Below are 22,776 nucleotides of genomic sequence, written 5' to 3' on the forward strand. Positions count from 1 at the left end.
AGTGGGCAATGGATGGATAGATGGATGCATGGGTGGAAAGATGGAAGAATGCGTGAATAAATGAAGCTTGAGATGAGATATACAGATTAGTCACTTAGGGGAAAAACAAGCAAGACACAAGAGTATACTTTTCACATCATAATGGAATTCTAACCTACCTTTTCACTTTTCTAATAAAGATTACTGATTTAGTAAACTTTAAAGTATTTCTTTTAAACTTCTTGATCTCTAAAAGGAAGATATATTTTTCCCATTTATGTCTTTTGTCAAGCTGTGTGGAGAATACAAGAAGAATACTAGGCAGAACTTTCTATTATTGTCTGAGCTATCTCATTAATTGATACCAATGTTGGAGTAATTGACTTCTCATTAACACTTCACATTAGACAGCTATTATTTTAACTGTTGGCATGGACTTCAGAACATTGAATTTATCATCCCTTTCCAATTTATCATGTCAAGTAAATTCACTTTTCCCCTAGATATCACACCTTAATTTTTCTTGATTTAATAAAAACTTTGTGATAGAGTATTATTTCCTGGGCAGTCCTTTAGCAATTGCTCCATCTAACACCTCAAAGCTTTGTTTTAGTGAACTGAGGTATCCATTCATCATTATTTTATTTTGCCAGCACTCATTCATTGTTTCGAAGATTTAAATACTTTCATGGTATTTCATGTCTGAGCCTAGTTGCTCATTTGGTCAAAATACACTGAGTCTAGAATAGTGGTTTACTTATTATTTAAATTATATTACTATAAAACTATATTGTTTTCTATAACTATGATTGCAGGAACCTTTTAATCCCAGACAGCCATGACTCAGGTATGTCTTTATAAAAAATTGAAGAAAAGTGTGACTTATCATGGCACAAATAGGCCACCATCAGAAAAAAACAATCCACAGTATGTCGGTCAACTTTCTATTGCTATGATAAAACAAAATTATCTGGAAAAAAATCAGCTCAAAGGAGAAAACACTTTATTTTGGCTCACAGTTTCAGAGGTTTCATTCCATAGAAATTTGGTTCCATGGTTTCCAGGCTCCTGGTGAGGCAGAACATCATGATACATAGTGTGTGGTGAAACAGAGCTACTCATCTCATGGCAGACAGGAGGCAAAGACTGAGAGGGCAGGACAAAGGGTTTGGGGACAAGATATAGCTCTCAAGAATCCACTCCTTGAGGAGCTCAGGCACACTGTGTTGCGAGTCTTGGGACCCCTTTTGGAAAGACCATGGCACTCAACAAGAATCATTCGGAGGGTGGCGGAGTGATCATCAACAACATGGAGAGCATCCTCATGTCCTATGATCATGTGGAACTTGGAGTCAGTGACATGAAGAATGTGCTAGAAGCCTTCAAAGGGGCCAAGAAAGGTACCGTGTACTTTAACCCTTACTGGGTCATCTTTCTGTCCAAGGGGAGGATGCCATGCAATCCTTCATGATGCCATTTTATCTGATGAAGGACTGTGAGACCAAGCAGCTTGTGTTTGGCTCAAACTATATCAAGGGAACTGTGAAGCCTGAAGCAAGAGGGGGCTGGGAAGGCTCCGCTTCCTACAAATTGACCTTCACAGCAGGGGGTGCCATTGAGTTTGGACAACGGATGCTCCAGGTGGCATGACAAGCCTCCAGAGGTGAAGCCCTCAGTGGAGCCTATGAGTACCCTTACATGCCCAGCGGGGCCTATGTCTTTCCCCCACCAGTCACCAATGGAATGTACCCCTGCCCTCCTGGCTACCCCTATCCACTGGCCCCATCTGGGTTCTATCCAGGACCTTCCATGATGGATGGAGCCATGGGATACGTGCAGCCCCCACCACCACCCTATCCTGGACCCATGGAGCCTCCAGTCAGCGCCCCTGATGTCCCTTCTACTCCTGCAGCCAGCCGAGGCCAAGGCCGCAGAAGCAGCTGCCAGCGCCTATTACAATACAGGCAACCCACACAACTTCCACATGCCCACCAGCCAGCCTCCACCACCTCCCTACTACTCTCCAGAAGATAAGAAGACCCAGTAGACTTCGCCCACCTTCCTGCCTCCCCCATCCTCATGGCTCTTTCCTACCCCTCCCCATGGGGCTGGCTGCATCTGTGCTGGGAGGTCAGGGAGGACCTTGTTCTTCCCTGGGGCTGATGATAAACAGTAACCAGGAACTAGCTTTTGGGGGAAGGGTGGGGCCCCCAGCCTCTGGAGAGGCTCCCCAGCTTCCCATGCCAGGTCTGCCACGCCTTCCTCTCACCATCTCTGGGGCTCTCCTCAGGAGCATGGAGTGTCCTGTGGTTCCTGTTTCACTCTGCTTCCCACGGAGGGACTCTGGCCACCTCCTACGCCACAGTCCAGCCCCCACAGTCTGGTAGCAATTCTGCGCTCAGCCTCGTGAGCTTCATGAGACCAGCCATGTCTTTCCCGCCTGTCTTACCAGTGCTCACTTTCCTCCTGCTGGTCTGTGCCCGGCCCTGGAGGGCCACTGTCCTGATGGACTGTCAGCACACATTCCATTCTGCCAGGCCCAGCCCCCAGTCACGTCCACCCTCCCTAACCTGTGCTTGGATATTCTGTTGCTGCCTCTGACTTCAGGGGCTTTACCATGGTCCAGGGAGTTGGGTGGCATCAGGGGCAAGACCCCTGCAATCAAGGAGCCCCTCTGCTCTCTGCTAGCGATTCTGGAATTTGGTTTCCTGCTTATCTCCTTTCCATCTACAAGAGGCTTCCTGTGAGGAGCCATGGGGTGCATGTCTGTCCCGTCATGCTGCTGGGGGGCTGTGAGGTGGGCTGAGAGCCTGGGTCCCGCCCTGTGTGCTGACCACGGCCCAGGCCCCTCAGCCTGCCCTCCCTAGATGCAGGACCTTCAGCTTCCTCTGTGCCCACATGCACAAAGATTTGCTCTCCACTGTTTCTGGACTGACCACAAAGTGAGGAGATGGATATTTAAAGAGAATTCCCTATTTATTTGACAAAACATTAGTGAATATATTAATGTGAAATAAACCCTGTTTGCACCTTGAACTGTTTGCTAAAACTGTGAACTAGTAAAAATGTAGTATCGACTCTCAAAAAAAAGAATCCACTCCTTTTTAGTTCCACTTCCTAAGTTTCCTTCACCTTCCAGTGATGCCATTTAATTATGAAATTATCAGTAGGTTAACCCATCAGTAAGATCAGAGTCCTTATGGTCCAACCACTTTCCAGAAGTCCATCAGCTGGCAACTAAGATTTTAGTACATAGTCTTTGGGGAGCATTTTAGATATAAACCAAAGCACATAGATCAATACTATCATGTTAGTCTATAAACAAACACCATTTTAGTCTTTATGTACAGGTACCCCTTCAATATAGTAGCACAGATTTTCTTTTCCTAGAAGCTAGCAAATTTCATGCTTATTGTCTCTAGATGAGCACCCAAGAATTCCAAGATTTGTAGTTCATAATCTTCCAACAAAATGGCCCTAGAAAACTGATGGTTGTGCAATAAGGAGATATAACAAGGGTTGAATCTCAACTCAAAATTTAGATTTGGGGACATAGATATTTTATTTACCTTCTTGGCCAAAAAAGAACTTATTGAGTCACCCAAGAGTTGTCTACCTTTCCATAAAAATATTCAGTGGAAAACTTTCTAAAGAAAAGAACATGCTTTTTCAAATGGATTTTTGTACTTTTTCTTTATTTTGAACATGATATCTGTGGTAAATTACAAAATTTCATCAGAGCAATGTAAATACTAAAAATATTAATACATTTCTCTTGGAGTTTTAGTGATCATTTATTCCACTCTCCTGGCTTCTCTGAGTTTTGTCCAATTGATTAAGTTGAAAATGAATGACCCATTACAATGTATTTACCCATCTTAAATCTTCCCTCTTTCGCAAGTATTTCCCCATGTTTTTCCACTCATATTCTTATCCAGTTTCAGGCAGAGCTGGGCAAACATAATCCCATGGGACCACAATGGTGATGGTAAGGGATCTAAAATAAGTTCTTAATTCTAATAACTGGTATGCATTTTTTTTTAACTCAAACGTTTCTTTCTTCTCTAATTGTTATTACTATGATTGCTGGGCTTCCTTTCCCCTTTTTCTCTGTTAACCTACCAGATTTAAAGCACCCTGAAAACAAGGATCCATTTTGTTCTGATCACCACTCTATACTCAATAATTATCACATAATAGATACTAAACAAATATCTGGAGATAGACTGTTCTTGGTATAATTTAAATTACTTTGAATTATGTGCTCCCTTTTCTGATCTCTACCTTCCTTTCTTTCCCTTCAATACAGTAGCATAGACCTTCTTTTCCTATGTTGTAGAAGCTAGTACATTTCATGTTTGTTGTCTCTGCATGGGCACCCAAGAATTGCAAAATGTCATAGAAATCTTCCAGCCAAACAGCCCTAGAAAACTAAAGGTCATGGGGTATGGAGAAATGGCAAGTGTTGAAATGAAACCAAATTCAAAATTTAGAACTAATTTTGGGAGTGTAGATATTTTATCTTGGAAATATTTCTTTCTTTTAATGGAATGAGAGAGAATAACCCAAAGAGCTACTTATATACTCAAATTCAAATACTGCAAATGTGTATTTTCTTCTCTGAAGCCCATAAGGAGAAACTAGATAGTAATTTTTTATTTCTAAGAAAGAAAAAGAATTAAGTATTCAAGAAAAAAGTAAACCAAGAACATGAGCAAAAAGAAAACAGATGAAAGCAATAATGTAGTTAAACTAAACTACATTTTGATTTAGTCTGCCATGTGACTGCTCCACCTTTCCCACCTCTAAATATATTTTGTCACTAAAACAAACTGATTTAAAAATATTTAATATCTTTGTACATTTGCAATTAAATTTTGGATTACCATATAAAATTTCCTGTAATTGAGTGTATTTAGTAATTTACTTTACAGAGGATTCTTTTAACAATGACAGTTGAAAGGTATATAAAATTTACAAATAGAATATTAAGCTATTAACTAAGGGTTCCAAATAAAGGTATGTGGAAGTAATATCTTATGTGAACACAAGGTAGTATATTTTTATTTGCTCCCAAATGAAAATGGGTCCTGATGTCTAGGACTTAATTATTGAACTTGTGATAAAAATATACAGATGAATAGATAGATAGAGATAGAAATGGCTTAAATAGACAGATATATGTTTATAATAAATACATGGATATATGGATTGCTTCCCTATGCAGCTATAAGAAGCCAAGAACAGATATACTAGTAAAAGGTATTTTTTTTAATGGATGATGAGCTCTGTATTTCACGAATTACCATCCTAGTAATAGCTTATATTATTTTTCTTAACAGGCTTCCTCAGCTAAAAAGACACTGTAAAGGCCATACTTTAGTACAGACTTCTTATTTTACTGATAAGGGTACTGAGAGCCTTAGTGAGCAGAGAGTAGAACATACTCAATTCCTAAAGCCAGTGTGAAGGTGATTCCCAATGTTAACAGACCGAGAGAGGGAGAGAAAAAAAATACTCCATCTTTTCAACTTAAGCATTTTTCTTCCATTTACCTGCAGTTTATCAAGAGCCTCACCATAGAGAAGGCACTGTGGTATGCTATGGGAAAACAGAAGTGAACAATCAGACAATTTCCCTGACATCATGGAAATTATATTCTCATGGTAGACTCCAACAATATGTAAATACACAAATGGCCACACAAAATAATATAGACTGATACCAGCACTGCAAAGGAAAACAAGGTGACATGATAAATAACTGACTTGGAGGAGGGAGCTTTACATAGTATGGTCTTCCCTGATGTCATTGAAATTGAGACATGAAGGTTGATAAGTGATGAGTATATGATGAGTATATGAGCTTTGGCAAGGGTTGATTCTAGACAAATTATGAGAAGGGTAGAAACAGAATCAGTGAGGCAGCTGAATACACTCTATAGAATACTGAAGATCATGCTAAGTAATTAAGATGTAATTCTAAAACAATTGGGAACACTGATGGGATTTAATTGAGGGGACAAAATGACTGGATATATATTTTGAAAGAGCACTCTCTCTTCTATATGAAAAATGGATTTATAGGGGGAAATGATGGTGGGGCAGCAATTTACTTAGGAGGTTTTTGTAGAGGGATTGGAGAGAAGTCAAAGCATTGAATACATTTTTGGAATACAGATAACAAAATTTGTCAATGTTCTGTGGATAGATGAATAAGGAGGGTTGGTGGGCAGGGAGAAATTGAGGATATCAATTTGCTTTCTGAGTTGAGAGACTGAGTGAATGATGACAGTGTTTTCCTGAGATGGAGAAGACTGGTGTATATTCAAAAATATGCTTTATTAGTCTAGTTCTTGCATTTTATTTGACTTGGATTGCTTAATCCAACACAAAAAAGATTAAGCCTCACCTGGAGCCAAATACATATTTTACTTTGGTCAGGACAATATGAATGTGCCAAAGGAAATGATGAAATGTGAATATCTTCTCCTTATATCACAAACAAAACAATAATTTTTATAGTGGTTGAAAGCTGTCTTGGAACTGTATGTGAAGGGGTAGAATTTGTGAATATGGAAGGAATTAGTACATTTGTGTCATGTTATTGTAAATGGCATGTGTGTGTGTGTGTGTGTGTGTGTGTGTGTGTTAATGTATATGGAGAAAGAATGTCCCTAGGGGTTGTAAAAGTAGGTTGCCTTTGGATTAGGGGGTAGTTTAAGATAGTCTTATAATACTGAGGTTGATTTTTAAAGGAACCCTAATTATTTTTTCCCAAAACCATTTTCAAAAATAGTACTTTTCATGAATATGCATAAAATTACAGACCAATCCTCTTCTTCTAAGAATGGAAATAGTTTGCTATGTATTTCTCATCAGTAAATGTGTTTTAAATTTCAAGAATATATTCATTGTGCAAGGTTTGGGCACACATGTATACACACACACACACACACACACTTCATTCTAGTCTCAGACTTTGCAATCTGACAAATATAGTAAAACACTCAGTAGAAAACCATATATTGGCCAGATATGTAGGCCATTCAACTACAGGTTACATAATAGCTGTGATGGGCATGTTTTTTTCTTATAGTTCTAAATATTATGGAGGCCTGTCTGAAATTTGAAACTTTAAATCAAACTAATAAATAGCAATCTTAAACTGTCCACATCCATGATTAATCACAATGCAATACAGCATGTGCTTTTGAATAGCATCAAATGGGATAAAATTTTCCCAAAAATGAATCAGTTTTCTGCTTTTAGTTTAACACAGCATAATAATACATACATATTTTTAAATCACTTAAAGGGAAAAAAGAAACTCTTTTCTACTTTTTCTACTCTCTTCCTTTTCAACAGGGAAGAAAACTGAGAGAATTAAATTCTCTACTCTGTTGTGAGAAACTGGAAGTTAGTTGGGAGAAACTAATGGGGAGGCATCATCAATAGGGGAAATAATAACTTCGAGTACATCGCTACATTTTTGAGACAGGTGCCATTGAATTACCCCATTTCCATCATAATTGCTCACAAAATAAGCAACTATCTAGGTAGACTTCATGAGAATTTCTGTTCAGATACAGCGTACTATTTCAATAAGCACATTATTCTTTTACATGATAGACACTCAATGAATGTTACATTGATTTCAATAGACTTTTTTATGTGCTGCTTATTTCCCAGTATCTTTATATTGTTTATTAATAAGAGTGGGAACTGGCTGGTTGTCTCCTCATTGGCAAATTTAAATTGGATTTCATGTTCGTAGATTTAGAAAATTAACCTTATTAGTTTACCAAGGGACAACGATTCCTTATAAGAATTAAAAACTTATAAGAAATAGACACTTTTCTCTCTTTCTATTGTATTTCTTTCTTTGGCAATGGTCTGGGAATCTTTCTCCAAAAACCTGTGAGAAGAAGGGAAAAGTCCTCAGCAGAGCCAGAAAGGTTTAGAAAATACCTCACTTCACAATACTGTTCAGCCCTCCTTCATCTCGTCTATGAAAGAAATGAATATTTAGGTACATGTTTACTAGGCTAGTGGGGATTTGGCAACTCTGTGTTCTACCTGTAATAAAATCCAGCTGGGGTGAAATCCCCACCTAGATTCATTATGAATTTTCTTCTCTGTCTCTCTTTTATACATTATGTATTTTTCAGGTGGCCATCTTACTCATTGTTCCAAATAGTCTTAATATTAAATCATTTTACCTTCAGTTTCTTGTAAGGAAAATTTAGGGAGAATATTAAATATTATTGCAAATATCATTCATCATGCAAATGCTAACTTGACCTTGAAAACAACCATTGGCCCACATTCCCAGTGCCTACCAAATAACACTAGATCAAATCTCTGTGAGGCTATAGTTTTCTATAACAAGATATGAAATGCTATTTAAAGCCAGGCAGCATGGCTAATAATATATGCAAAATAAAAATTTTTTACCTTCTCTTGTCATTATGGACAGTATTGGACTTGTAGTGAATAATTACTTGCATAGTATTACATACATAATTTTATGTATGTTCCAATGAAAAAAAGAAATTCAGGAAAAAAATAGCAATAAATATCATGAAAACAGCCATTTTATGAAACAAATATATCTGAAATTAAAGACATATTGGGAGGTCCCGAAGTGTTAAAGGAATGCAAACATGGAACTGGAAAAAGCATTTGGGGCGCCACTCATGTGGAGTAAGTGTGAAGGCCAGCTTTTGACTCAGACTTTCCTCGGTCCCCTCTAGATCCATCCCTATATTGTCTACAAAGATGCGCACTGATGATTTGGGTATGTTGCAAATGCTTAGATTGGTGCATTCTATATATTAGAAAATTACTCATTATTAGGTAGACAGATGAATGAAGAAGTAGGGTATTTGCTCTTTTGTTAACATTTGACATGGTCTGCATATTAAGGTAAGCATCCTCATTTGGATCATGATTTAAAGTTATGTCAGTTGGTAATATAAGGGGGAAATGAATGAGACATTCTCTGTCCAATTCTTACCATTATCTGTAAATTAGACATTATCTAAAAGAATATTATCTAAAAACTTGAGAATGGAGAAGAAAGTAGGGATATGAAAGGGTGAGAACTTTTAACACTTGGGCAGGAGAAGGTTAGCTGGGTAAATGGGCAAGAATCTAACTAATACCTTGCCTGTTTTGAAATGTTCATAAATCTTCAGTTAAAATCTCAAATACTCATTGTTTGCTATCAAATTTCATTCGTTACTATTACCCACCTTTTATCTAATTCTTGAAAGCTGAAAGTTTTGACAGCCCTGAATATGCCCACTGTACTTGCTCCAAGTTTTATTCACAAGTATTAAGTATTAGTTCTCAATTGGATAATATAGTTATCTTACATAGTCAGGAGACTCCAAAGAAAAGTGGTGGTAAAAAAGGAAAGCATTAGAAAATATGGCAACCATCAGAATTATTTTGTGCAGGGAACAAATACCTACAGATCCTCAATGTTCTCAACAGCCTGTTTTCCATCGTGATAAAGGAGTTCTGTGTGTGCATGACTAAGCTCTTTCCTCAAAACTTTTAAAACCAGAAGCTTGAAGAAATTATAGCCCATTTTAAGCAATATCCAAAAAACCTAATATAGTCAACTTGTGAGTAATCATTTAATTACGGTGTTTTACATTTTATTTTTAAATAATACACTGAGTACATAAAATGACTAAAATATCAACAGACTCTTCCTATTCACAGCCATTAATCTTAAATGTTCTAAGGGAAGATATTTAAAAAGTAACCCTTTCAGATTAGCCCTTCTCAGGCCCCTCTTTTTCCCAGCTGCCTACTTCTAGCCTATTATTTTATCTTTCTTGCCACCTTGCAGTTTTATTTCAGCATGTAAGAGTGAACTGGTGGGAGAAGGAAAGAAGAATTCATTTTGCATTCAATTGTAGATCAGCTTTGAAACCTGACTGGCAGCAATATTTTGGACAATAGATCTTTCAAACAGACCCTTGTCAGTTGCTTCCTTCTGCAATTGTTGGCAGAGTTCTCTGTTGTGTGTCTTGTTTCTTGAAACTTTGAATGAATAAACTAGGACACAGTATTAATGTAAAGAACTGGCATCTTTGTTTACTTATTCAGCAGACTATATATACATAGAAAAAAGAAATAAGCACTTTCAAAAGTGTTGATCTGCACATGTTTGTAGAGTTTAAACAATGTAAAATTCAGTACCTTCTAAAAGAACCAGGCTAGTCTCTGGAATATGCAAAGTTTACTTTCTAAAGAAAGATATCTTGTTGCCAAAAAGTGAATAAGATATAAGCAATTGCACGTGGCATGCAGATGTGTTAGCGTATGGACCAAACTATGCAGTGGTAGAGTAAAAAGTAACTTTCTTGAGTTGAATTGTGGAAGAATTTACAGCTAAAGTAGATGATCACCTCTGGTTTAGAAGGTCCATGACAAAGGAGATTATGTAAAAATTAGAGTTAAGATACAAATTCCCAATTTGGAGAGGCCAGTCACTGTTACCTAAAATTCATAATCAAGGAAGTGATAAGTTATTTTCAATAAACTATTCTTTCTTAACCTTGGTACTCTTGATATTTTACATCAAATCCTTTTTGGTTGTAAAGAACTGTTATGTGAATTGTAGCATGTTTAGCAGCATGCCTGACTTGTACCTGGTAAATGCCAGTAGGACTCCCCCTCCACTTATAAAAGCCCCAAAATGTTGTTTGATATTACCATGTATTCCCTTGCAAGTCAAAAATCATCTCTGTTTGAGAATCATTGCGGTGGATTAAGTTATGTCCCATATTGAGCAGAAAGAAGCTCTATACTGTTAAAGAAAATATTTGATATTTTTACCAAATTCATAAGTCACACACCAGAGCAGTTTAAATTGGGACCAGATTTGTCATTGCACTTTAAAGTGTCTCAGCCATGTGAGCAAAAAGTGAGTAGAGCAGAGTGGTCCATTGACCAGTACCACAGTTCTCCTCCACCAATTACCCCTTCTAGATTTTGTATCATCAGTTTCTCCCTCTCCATCGACTTTTCCCCTGGCCATGAAGTTGATTGTCTCCTGTATTGTAAAGCAAATAAAAATTCCTCTTGACAGTGGAAAAGTTTACTTACTGTACTTTCTCTTTTCACTTCACAACTAACTTCCTAGAAAAGTAGTCTTCAGTCTCGGTCTCCACCTCTTCACTGCCCACATTCTGGAACACATCCAATTTGCCTTTCTTTCCTATTCCACTACTAAAAGTGCCCCCCGCACCGCGTTGTTACAATCCAATATCCCAGATATTCACATAAACTGAACCTTTCTTCAACTCATTTTCTTTGACTTCCAGGCAACTTTTGTTACTCTTGACCAATGCTTCTCAGAATTTAGCATGCACCATGATCACTGAATGACAGTTGAGGCACAGATTTCTGGGTCCCACATGCAGAGCTGATAATTCATTTGGTCTAGAGACTGAGAATCTGAACTTTTAAAATGTTCACAGGCCATGCTCATGTTGCTGGCCTAAAGATTACATTTAAAGAACCATGTCTTAAGTTATTCTCTTCTGAATGGTTTTGTTGGGTTTCATAATACTATAATTTCCTGGTTTTTAAAATTTTTTCATTCCCATTTTCAATCACTTCTTCAGGTTCCTTCTACTCATTATCCCTAAATCAGTGGTTCCTAACCAGAGAAATGCTGCCCTCTGCCCTCAGGAACACTGGGAAATGTTTAGAAATTCTTTTAGTTATCCCAGATAATTGAGGAAAAGGGAATGGAGAGAAAAAGAGGGATGAGAAGAACTGGTATTGGCATCTAGTGGGTAGAGGCCATGGATGCTGCTATTTAAGTGTGAAGGATAGCTCCTTAAAAAGAAGAATCATTCGCAGCAAACTTTCAGTAGTGCCGAGACTTATGAATGCAGGAATTCTCCAACAAGAATGATCTTACATTTCTTTCAGGATATACTCCCCTCTATGGTTGATTTCAGATGAACTCATAGCTTCAAGTCTTACATCTCTGAAATGACTCCTAGAGATATTATCTTTAAATATGACATTACTCTTGTGTCTGGTGTAGATTTTCAACTGCCTGATAAAACAGCACCTGATTGAGTCACCAGCATCATAAGTTTAATATGCCAAAACTGAACTGATTCTTAGAGTAAAAGACTCTATTTCCATAAGAGGTAATTATTTGATAAGATGTGTCTCCATAACATTTGACTTTCAAGGCTGGTACAATGGTAAAATATGATTATTTTTAGAAGATTAATATAAAATCAAATATATAGTTTAGTAATAATAATCTTGGAGCAGTTTGAGGAATTCACAGATACGAAAATCAGAAGAGAAACTTCCCATCTTATATGAGATTATCTAGAATTTTGATTGGCCAGGGAAAAGTATATCCTCTTATTCCATGTAAAAGCAAATTTATCTGTCTGTCTAAAACTTAATCCAATATTTCTTGGAGGAAATACTAATCTGATACTTTAGGTTTCAAACAGAGGAAGCATATGATGATATGATCTCACAAGTATGATGAATCTTTTCAGTAGGTTTGTTTTACAAGAAGTCATGATATATCTTATTCTTTGATAAAATTCCATGTGTGAGGTCCTTGTTTCTGGTATTGTAGTAATTAAGCAGTAGCCCTGGTTTTTCTGAACAACTTATTAAATGCTAGAAGAAGTACTTACTTTGTATGCTACTGTTATGTACTATAAGCTTGTATGATAGATTTTATTATTGTATCCATTATGCATTCTTGGAAACTAGTGATTAAAGAGGATTAAGAATATAATCAAGGGTACCTCAGTTGTATCTGTCAGTAAGATACGAAAACATTCTTCAACAACCAAACTCATACTTCCCAATATTACTTCTATAGTAGAGATGTAAGATGATGTGGAGATGTGATTTTTAGAACCTTACTTTTTCAAGTAAGCAGACCCGTGCTTCTCAGAATCTAAGACCTAGGTGGGGAAGGGAAGACCATCCAAATTACCTGTTCTTCTCTGGGGAATGGCAAGGCTCATCCTCCATTCCAGCACAACCATAATGTTCCTCTAGAAGTGGATCAGTTGGCTAATGGGTGGAGACAAGGGGGAGAGATTTTCTTTGTGGAAGTTCATTATAGAGACAGCTGTGTACCTCTCACTCTTCCATACCCTTTCACTTTCATAGCTTCCATTTCTAGGCTGTAATGAATGCAGAATTACTGCAGCATTTTGTTCTGCCAGGCTGACTCCATTACAAGTATACCATAATCATAAAGCTCTGGCTTAGTTATTGTTTGCATGTTCAAGACTCCTATGAGGCAAGGAGGTGTGGGGCTTGGCAATAATTCCAATCAGAGTGAATGGCTGCTTCATTTTAAACAAGGAGACCAGCCTCCTTTCTAGAGTGGATATTGTTTTCATCACTGATGGGGTAATCCATTCTCATTTTCCTCCTTAATGATAATGTTCCTCTGTTATGTGAAGGATCTTTAAATGAATTTCAGGTAAGAGAGGGCAGGAAAGCATAATTTCACATGCAATAGTTACAGAAGGTTGGAGAGACTTCATCTTCATTCCAGCAACCGTTTATGTTGATAATATTTTATTAAAAAGGAGCAACAAGATGAAAATAATATGGTCACTAGGATATGAGAATTTGGAATGGCAGAGGTTCTCAGACTTGATTTTCTTAAATCTCCCTTTCTCTTCTGCATCTTTTCAATGATTTCTGAAGCTCTTGTCCCACCACACCCAGTAATAATCTTGATTGGAGAACATGAACAAATTGGTTTTTATAATTTACCCACATCCACCTTCTGGAAGATTCTGATATTCATTCATGTAGTTAAAAGTGCTTACTGTGTCCCAGGGAACTTTCTAACCATTAGATATATATCAGTGAATAAGACAAACATAAGTCCTATCTGCTGAACATGTATTGGTAGGGTTTCCTAGGTTTCCTATATTTTATCTACTTTACCCTAAATTTCTCCCAAAATATAACACATTTTATAAAATATTTCTGTACATAATTTTTTATATTTTGTCTGTGACATTGTCTACATTGAGGTAAGGACTTAGATGAAAATAAGATACCACAAATGCTTATAAAATGCCTTGCCTTTTAAAGTAATTGGGAAAATTGGAGTGATACTTTTTTAAAGACGTGATTGTTAAGCTTGATTATGTCAACTAGATTGGCTTTGGGATCCACCTGGGTGATTGGTGGAGCATACTTCTGAGAGTCTGGGTGGGTAATGGAGGTATGACTTTGGGAAATAGATTGGGTCACTCCCTCCTCCCTCTGTAACTGCTTCCTGGCCACCATAAAGGAAGTAGCTTTTTGGAGCAAGATGACCATGAACAGTGTTCCTTGAAACCTCTCAATTAAACCTCTCCTCTTTTAAGTTGTGGATTTGGGGTATTGTGTCCAGTAACAGGAAAGCTGGTGAATACACCAGAACATGTCTATATTTCATTATCAAGCTGATAAAAAGAACGATAGGCTCACGGATATATTCTGGGACATAGATTCATTGAAAGAATTTAGTATCAGCTGTCCTTTGAGAAATTCTATTATCTTTTCTTATTCACATACGTTTTCTTTACCTTTGAGTCTTTACTTTTGAGGTATTTGACCCTAAAACATATGTGTAGCAATAAATTTATAAGAACATTTAAAAACCTACACAAATGTTGTAAGTGGAAGTAGCTGACGGGTTGGGAGTGGAGAAGGAATGTGGGAAGAAAGCATGCCTTTTAGTCTTGGGAAGCACTTCTCTCTTTTCCAACATTTCGTCAGAATCTACTTATTAACCTGTCAGCATCAGACAGATTGAAGGAAACTCCTCTCAAGGTGAGACCTTACAAAAAGGAACATTTTAAAAAAGTCAGTGTTGGGGTTGACAGAGAGAGAATTTCACAAGGGTCTGGGCTATGAGAAAATGATACTGAGCCTAGGTTTGTGCTTTTAAAACAAGACATTTTGTGTAGGAAATCATGGATATGGAGACTGTGATAGCAGGGAAATTAAAGAAAAAAGAAAGGTTGTTCCAAATATGCTTGCACAAAGCAACAGAACCATTTCAAAGGTTCAGAGGGCACAGATCTTAGTGAAAAATTTCAGATCTGACCCACGATGTGACCCTGGCATTTCAGTGGAGAAACAGCAAATCTCCTCCCAGTGAGAAATCATTCACATGCATTGGATGGATGCAAAAATAAATAATAACTCTTTGCACAACAGAAATCATGTCCTTATCTCTGGATTTGGCACCATTTTTTAAAAATGAAAGCTTAGTTGGTTTTACAGCTTTATTTTACTTGTGATATTTCTATCAGAAAAGAAATTCATTGAATAGTTCTGGCTTTCTATATTCTGGGCATACTTCCTACAGTGAGCAGGGCCATGTGATGATTTCTAGCCAATGAGCCATGAGGAGAAGTCACATGGGTTCTCTGTGGGCCAAGCAGTAAGTGCTGATGAGACTCTCTGGAGCTTTTTCTTTTCCTTCTGGCTTGGCTACCAGCAGCTTTCAGGGGCCATTGCGCTGTCCTCATCCCACAAATGAAGAACCATGACAACCTACAAAAGTCTCCAGCACACCACAAAACAGACTTTTATTGTTTTAATCTGTTTTAAACTTGTCATCACAGAAAAATCTGGCTGTTATATGGACACATTTGATTAAAAATGTAAGACATTTAAAAATTTTAAATGAATAATAGGGTAGAGGTTATATGATGTTATACACTGCTTCTCACAACTCAAATTACCATCCCTTTGTACCCAAACTCCTACTGCATTTCCTAGGCTGTATTTTCCTTAAAATTATGTTGTTTGTTCTGGTTTAGTCCTAGTAGGTTTAAATCGAGCTTAAAAAATTCAGTCAAAATAGAGACATGATAAAATGGAGGTATTTTATTAGTAATGCTTTAGTATCTGAATGGCTTTTGTGCAGGGAAGAGAGCAATTATTATCATATCTATGTTGTGTAATAGTAAGTCTATTAAGATCCTATATTTCAAAAGCAAAAATTTAAGTGGAAGGACCTGAGTTTGATCCCCAGTACCCCAATAAAAAAGCAAAAGTTTGAAAATCAGTATCTCTTCATTTAAAATTTTACAAATGATGATGCATACCTCTTAAAAATTTAATCTTCAGGCAGGTGTGGTGGCACATATTCATAGTCCTAGCCCTGTGGGAAGCTGAGGCAAGAGGTTTGCAAGTTTGAGCCCAGTTTAAACAAATTAGTGAGACCTCATCTCAAGACTGAAAACAAAGAGGGGCCCGAGACATAGCCTGGTGCAAAGGCCCTGGAAAAATATTAAACTTCAATTTCAAACATAGTATGACTGATTTTTGCATTTTAAATAACTTAAAATATATATTTTACATTTAAAATTTTATAATTGAATCTATAAGAAATAATGGGTGTGATTATTTTTTTCATTATTTCTATACTTGTTTTTATAGGATTTTATCAATGTTTAGCTAAGGTATTAAACAGTACAGTAGTTGCTTATTCAACATAAACCAAATCTCAACCTTTGTTCAGGTTGAGCAGCTTCTTTTCAGATTGAGGCTTTTTTTTTAAATCATTAGTTTCATTAATTGTGTTAAGACATAACTTCCTTCACAAAAAGATATACATTTCCCTGTAATTTACTGCTTTTGTTCACAAATAATGCATGCTTAAAAGTATGCATGATATGGCCCATGATCATAATTAGATATTGTAACTTATTTAGCATTATTGAAAACCTATGTTCTTAAAACACCTTATTAAAAGCCAACGACCAGTTGAGTTTCATCTCCCCAGAGGTGAAGCTGAATCTAAGTGGTTGTTTCTCTTCTTATCATGTTACATCAACGTGTCACATTTGAAGGTCCCATTGGGCTCCCCCATTCTCTCAGGTTAGTAGGCATGAAGAACAGGTCTGATCAGGTTTGCCTGCCTTTGGTAAAACTCTTTTTTCTTTTCTTTTTTCAAGACTGATGTTCTTCCTGTTACTTTCATTTATCCTTGTTTATTTACCCAATATTTTATAAATAAGCACCTAAGCGATAAACCAGAATATTCATACCCATATATGTTAGGACTCTTTTGTAAACTGAATATATTTTATTATATACATATTTCTATACTATAGCCATGTTATATCACAGTAGGCTTTATATTCACTTTTTTAGCATCTCTATGAATCTTTTGTAGATTTAGCTTTTGTTAATCAACAGAAATAATGAATGATTTTGTTGTTACCAATCTTAATTAGTGTTCAAATAATCAACAACTGGCCTGTCAGAGCTCCTTTAAGTGGGCTCCTTGTGTGTCCAGCACTTTCTTCAGTATCTTTGAACACATACTTGTGTTGTAAAAACAGTAGAAATTCTAGACTCACAGAGGTGATTTCTTGCCCCTAAACATGAAGTCAACAAGACTTCAGAGAATCTTGTACATAAAAGTAATAGTGGCCATGCTGTTCTGATACCAAAGTTGAAAAATCTATTTTCTTTTAAGGTCATAAGTTCAAACTAATTTCTTCCCAGGAGAAGGATATAACTTTAGGTAATTTCTCATAAACTAGTAGCTGGTTCCAGCTTATGGTTTTTATCCAGATGGTCAGTAGCCTATAAATATCATTAGATTTTTATAACGGAGACTGATGGAAAAATCAAATTATAGAAAAGCAAGGTAGAGTATGAGATTATATTTATCAAGGATGCATGCAAGTTTCCCTAAAGGGAAACTTGAACAGATCTGCTCTAGAATTGATTTATCCTTCTCACTATGCCTTTTATATTTTTATATTATTCACATTTTCTTTTTTGAGAATATCTCACTTTTACAATTAGAACAGAAAAGTTAAAATTTTTAAATAATGAAAGAAAATTGACCAGCAGGAAATAACTCTGTGTATTGTTCAACATACACACTGATTCTGTATGCACAGTGTATTAATAAAAGCTCAAAAATTGCTCACTGTTTATGACTAGGAGATATTTTTATTTTGGGGTCCATACTTTCGCTTTAGAATGAAGAGGATTCTAGGTAATTTTATTGTATCATATTTCTACTTTATTGCATTTCTCTGGAGAAAATTAACAGCAGACAACTTGTCACTTGATTTCTATTCATGACCCCTCTGCTGAAAGCATTATAGAAGGAATGTAACAAAGAAGGGATACAATTCCAGGGGAATATGGTCTCATAGATCTTTCAAAGGAAGTTAGAAGAAAAGCTTTCCCATGACTGTTATAGCAGATAATCCATTTAGCTGTGTTAGAGTCATGTTTGTAAGGGCATTGAATCCAGAAATGAGCAATAGGATTATATTCCAAGTGGCTTTTCAAAGCAACAGAGAGCCTGCTCCCAGGGCTACTTCCTATTGATATGTGTGTCCTAAGATCATGGGATCATGATCCCCTTGGTGTGATATAAACCAGAAAGTAACATGTCTCTTTGCTGGTATAAATAATATATGTGTGAGTACTTATAAGTGTGTGTGGGGTCTAATTTTGAATTTTAGGAAGAACTTCTAGCCAAAGGCATACCTTCCAGCCTTTCTTTTGGTAGTCAGCTATTTCCTCTATAACATCATTTATTTTCAACTTGAATTTAACTTTTGACATCCCCATTTTTGTCTCTTTGTTGGCCAGTTTTGTCTTTTGATTATCCTCTTTTGAAAAGGTTATATATATATATATATATATATATATATATATATATTGGTACTGGGGATCAAACTCGGGACCTTGCACTTTTGAGGCAATCCCCAGAACCACTAAGGTCACATAAATTTATCGCTGAGATACCAAAAGACCATAACCTACATGGTTTGATATCTATGTGTGAACTTAATAACAGATGCTCCCTGACCACTCACCATCAGGCACTGGAAGAACCAATGTGATTACTCATTGATCATGATGTGCATCTATAATTTAGGCCAAGAATGTGCACTGAAAACTGGCAGCAAGGTTTATTTTTCATGCAAATACAGTTAATATAACATAGTAACTGAAATTTAAACCCTGTTAGTAGAGAGATTAAACTGCTTAATTAAATCATGATAGGTGAAATTCACACTTACCAGAACTATGCTAAATGAGAATTCCCTATGGGTGTATGTGTGGTTAGTTTTATTTTATTGTAACCTCAGCACAAACTTCTAATGTTTACTTAGCCTGAATACGTTTAAGAAGCGTATTATGCACTCTCACATCTGTTGGCCAATTGACTGCACTGTGGCTTCTGTCTTGAAATGTGTCCTCTATTGTGGTAAGGTATTTTGACCTACAGTAGTTGACAGATACGTACAGTGATCATACACAGAAGGAGAAAGCAGACTTTACTGTTGTTAACACAGTGGTATATAGGGGCTTAGAGCACTGGTAGAGGAGAAAGAATAATGAGTGGCAGATAGGGATTGACGGGAGTCCTGTGACATTGTAAGAAGTATCCTAACCCATTGCTGCAGCCCAAAGGGAGCTTGGCTGAAAGAAACTGGCCAGAGATATGTTCTGACTTTGGTTGGCTTGGAAAGAATGGCAGTGCTACTAGGAAAGTACAAACATTGAAACTGCTATCCCAGTCACACATGGTGAGTCAGCCAGCTCTCCCATTTCCAGATACCAAATGCGATCCATAAGTAGAAGGACTGGGAATTGCTTTCTGAAGAGAGACTTTAGTATTACTTGAAAATTAGATAAGGATAATTGTCTTCATTAAGTTATATACACTCCATATCAGTGTGTTACAATGGAAATAGCCTTTTACTTGAAATATCCAATACTTAGGTTGAATTCACTGCCCTGCTAATTATTAACTGTATGTATTTTTTCATTCAATTGTACAATTTTTTTATTTTCTTACTAATATTTACAAGTGGCTAATATGTACTAGATATTACACTAGGCTGTATGTAATCAGGTTTACGTCACTTCATCTCTTTTAAGTCTCTCACCCGTGAAATTCTCAGACTTTTCTGAAATATGTTGAAGAAAAACACACCTAATTTCAAAGGCAGCTCTACAGTTTGAAAACCTGTTTTTCTTTTAAAGCCAGGAGTGACTCTAACATAATTTCATGGAAGTAAATGGAAATATAATTTTTAGTGATGAAGTTCACAATTGAAGAGAGGGTAAGGTATTTTTCAATTTATCTTCAGCTTATTCCAGACTTCACCAAGTATAGGGGTTAGGAGTGTGCAATAATTTACCTTTATTTGGGATACCAATTAGAGCATGGGCTCCACATGAAAAAAGTCCTCTGGTCTACTCCTTTCCTTTCAGATAGGGCTACAACTAAGTGATTTTATATGGTTCTGTGTGTGCGCGCGCGCGCGTGTGTGTGTGTGTGTGTGTGTGTGTGTGCGCGCGCGCATGCGCACCCAGGAAAGAGAAGCCCCCACACTTTGTCCATTATTCATCTCAATGTTCACTGTCAAGATGAGTTTTCCAATTTTGTGTTGTTTCCTCTAAATTGAATCTCTCATGTAGAGTTTAGAGCTGGCCTGTCTGCTAGGAAATAACTGCATAATAAAACGGTCATATAATAGTGCTATAATTCATCAAGTATTCATTGCTTCCCTCAACAATAGGACCTGAAATGCATCTGTATTTAGGGGTTTCAGTTAAACTCAGAGGAAAGTTATTGAGTGCAAGACTATATGCAAGCTACAAGACTGAGACTATTGAGATGGATAAGAAAGTGCTCCTTCCAAAGTGGCTTGGAGTTGAGAAGAGAGACAGATGTATACCATTGACAGTGGTTGCTGTGATTTGTGATAGAATGCCCTTGGGGCTGTGGAAATGGACAAAGGTAGAATTTAGTTCTATCTTGGAGGCTGGGGTATAGTCAGAGAAGAAGTTTCAGTGAAGATTATTGTTAGGTGTAACAAGCAGGGCAGGCCAGATAAGCAAAATCGTGAATAAAGGTGCACTGTAGCCAGCAAACTTTCTGGTCCTTTGAAAGACTATTTTTGACATCCTTAGCACCCTCTGTTTATTTTTCTTTTGGTTTTCAACTACTTCTAAACTGTGTATTTAGGATCAAGTCCGTGTAATGGGATGACTCTGTGTTTCCACTCCCATATCATGTCACTATATGAGCACGAAGTCTTGGTACAGTATCGGGAAAGGTAACACCTGGCTCTGATCAGAAGTTCTGCTAGCAGCTCAGATGTAAGTCTGGAGGCTTTAGTTTGTTACTTCAAACTCTTACTGACTGGTCTGGCTTTAACAATAATACTCAATGAGTTATACTCATAGCTTTAGGTAAGGAATAAAAAAATGCCACCAAGCTAAGTGAAGTGCAGAAGCAAATGTATGATCAGAAAAAGTCAGCGCCTATTTTCAGGCATCATCAAACCAACAGTCTCTCTTGCTTTTCAGATCAGAAGGAGACAAAGCAGGGTATAAGTGCTAGGGGGCACTGTTGCCTGCATGTGAGCAGGTGTGGTGCTTAGTGTAAATCACACATTTTGTTTGCTCTCTTGATTATTTCTCTTTACTCTGGCAGACAAGAACTGGCTGGGAGCACAAAAAACCACTATGTGTGCCTGCTTGCCAGAAAGATCTGCTGGGACTATTAACATCTATTCTCCCTATGTAAGCAGCAGGTTATCATTTAGTTACTATAGCTTTTCTCCAAGCCAGGACATGGTGGAGAGAGAAAAGGGGACCGTGTAAGTCATCTTGCCTATATAATAAAACAATGGGACATTCCTAGGCAAACTAGGACTCTTTTGGGATGAGTGATAATCTTACCATTTGTTCTGTCTGAAGAGACATTTCTAAGAAGAAATGTAAAGAGTATACAGAGTATGCCTTGAAAGAAAGCCAAGACTGAAGGCAATTACTCATTATATCAGTCTATGAGTTGATAATCTTTGGAAAACTTCAAATTTGAGCAATTACTTCCAAAAAGTTTGGTTAGACCCATATAATAACCATCTTTCTCATATGTAGGACCCTCCAACAGGAATATCAGAATTTAACGCAGTTCTTAGAAAACGACTTGTAATTATCTTATTCAAGAAAACATTGGAATTCAGGCTAAACAAGATATGTAAAAGGCACCTTTCACTTTGATTATTCAGTACTTAAATTATTTAAGAATGTAAAGTATTATAAAGAAAAGACTGCTGGCACACTACTCCAGATCATCTGGCTGTTTCTTCTTTTTATATTGTACATCTTCACTCAATGTCTCCTTCTCAGAGCTTCCTTTCCTGACTACCAGGGCTAACAGGACTCACTGTTCTCTGTCATGCTCCATCATAAATGTCCTTTTATCCATTTATTAGCACGTATTGGTATACAGAATTATCTTGTTTATTTACCAGTGAAATCATGGTCATTCCATTAGAATTAAAGGAATTAAAGACAATGGTTGTTGCCTATCTTCTTCAGTTGTTTATCCCTAGCACTTAAAACCTTGTAAAGGTGTAGCAGCTACTCAATAAAAGGTTGCTCACTGGAGGAGCTGATGGAAAATGGACCATTTTTGTCTTTGTCGAATCTCATTTGCATCGGGGATTCCCCTCCCTTTGTGATTATGGTGAATAGGTAGCTATCCTCTTGCTCCCAATGCTTATACTAGATTGATGGGACTCAGCCTCAAAAAGCCCTTGAACATGCACTCAGCCACACCTTGCAACACGATTTTCACGGGTGTCATTTCCACCATGTTTGGCCTTTATGTCCTTTGTGCTTAGCCTTCTCATGATTTAACCTTTGCCTGGTAGAGTAACAGCTGAAGAGCCTGCAACCATTTTGATCTTCTGGTCAT

At 37.0% G+C, this 22,776-nt stretch overlaps 1 protein-coding gene and 1 pseudogene across 2 annotated transcripts in view; both read left to right on the forward strand.

Moving 5' to 3' along the window:
* Nrxn3 (neurexin 3) overlaps positions 1-22,776 on the forward strand; it is a 1,580,164-nt gene that overhangs the window by 889,371 nt on the left and 668,017 nt on the right.
* LOC147822777 (WW domain-binding protein 2 pseudogene) overlaps positions 1-22,776 on the forward strand; it is a 147,032-nt pseudogene that overhangs the window by 112,772 nt on the left and 11,484 nt on the right. The window contains exon 1 of the transcript XR_015444951.1: positions 1-22,776. This exon is cut by the window's left edge and continues 112,772 nt beyond it; it is cut by the window's right edge and continues 11,484 nt beyond it. The product of XR_015444951.1 is annotated as a WW domain-binding protein 2 pseudogene (transcript).

The sequence above is a fragment of the Heterocephalus glaber genome, unplaced genomic scaffold, assembly GCF_053883595.1.
Source record: "Heterocephalus glaber isolate CG9 unplaced genomic scaffold, H.glaber_assembly_v1.0 deba00001608, whole genome shotgun sequence".
NCBI classification, from domain to species: Eukaryota; Metazoa; Chordata; class Mammalia; order Rodentia; family Bathyergidae; genus Heterocephalus; species Heterocephalus glaber.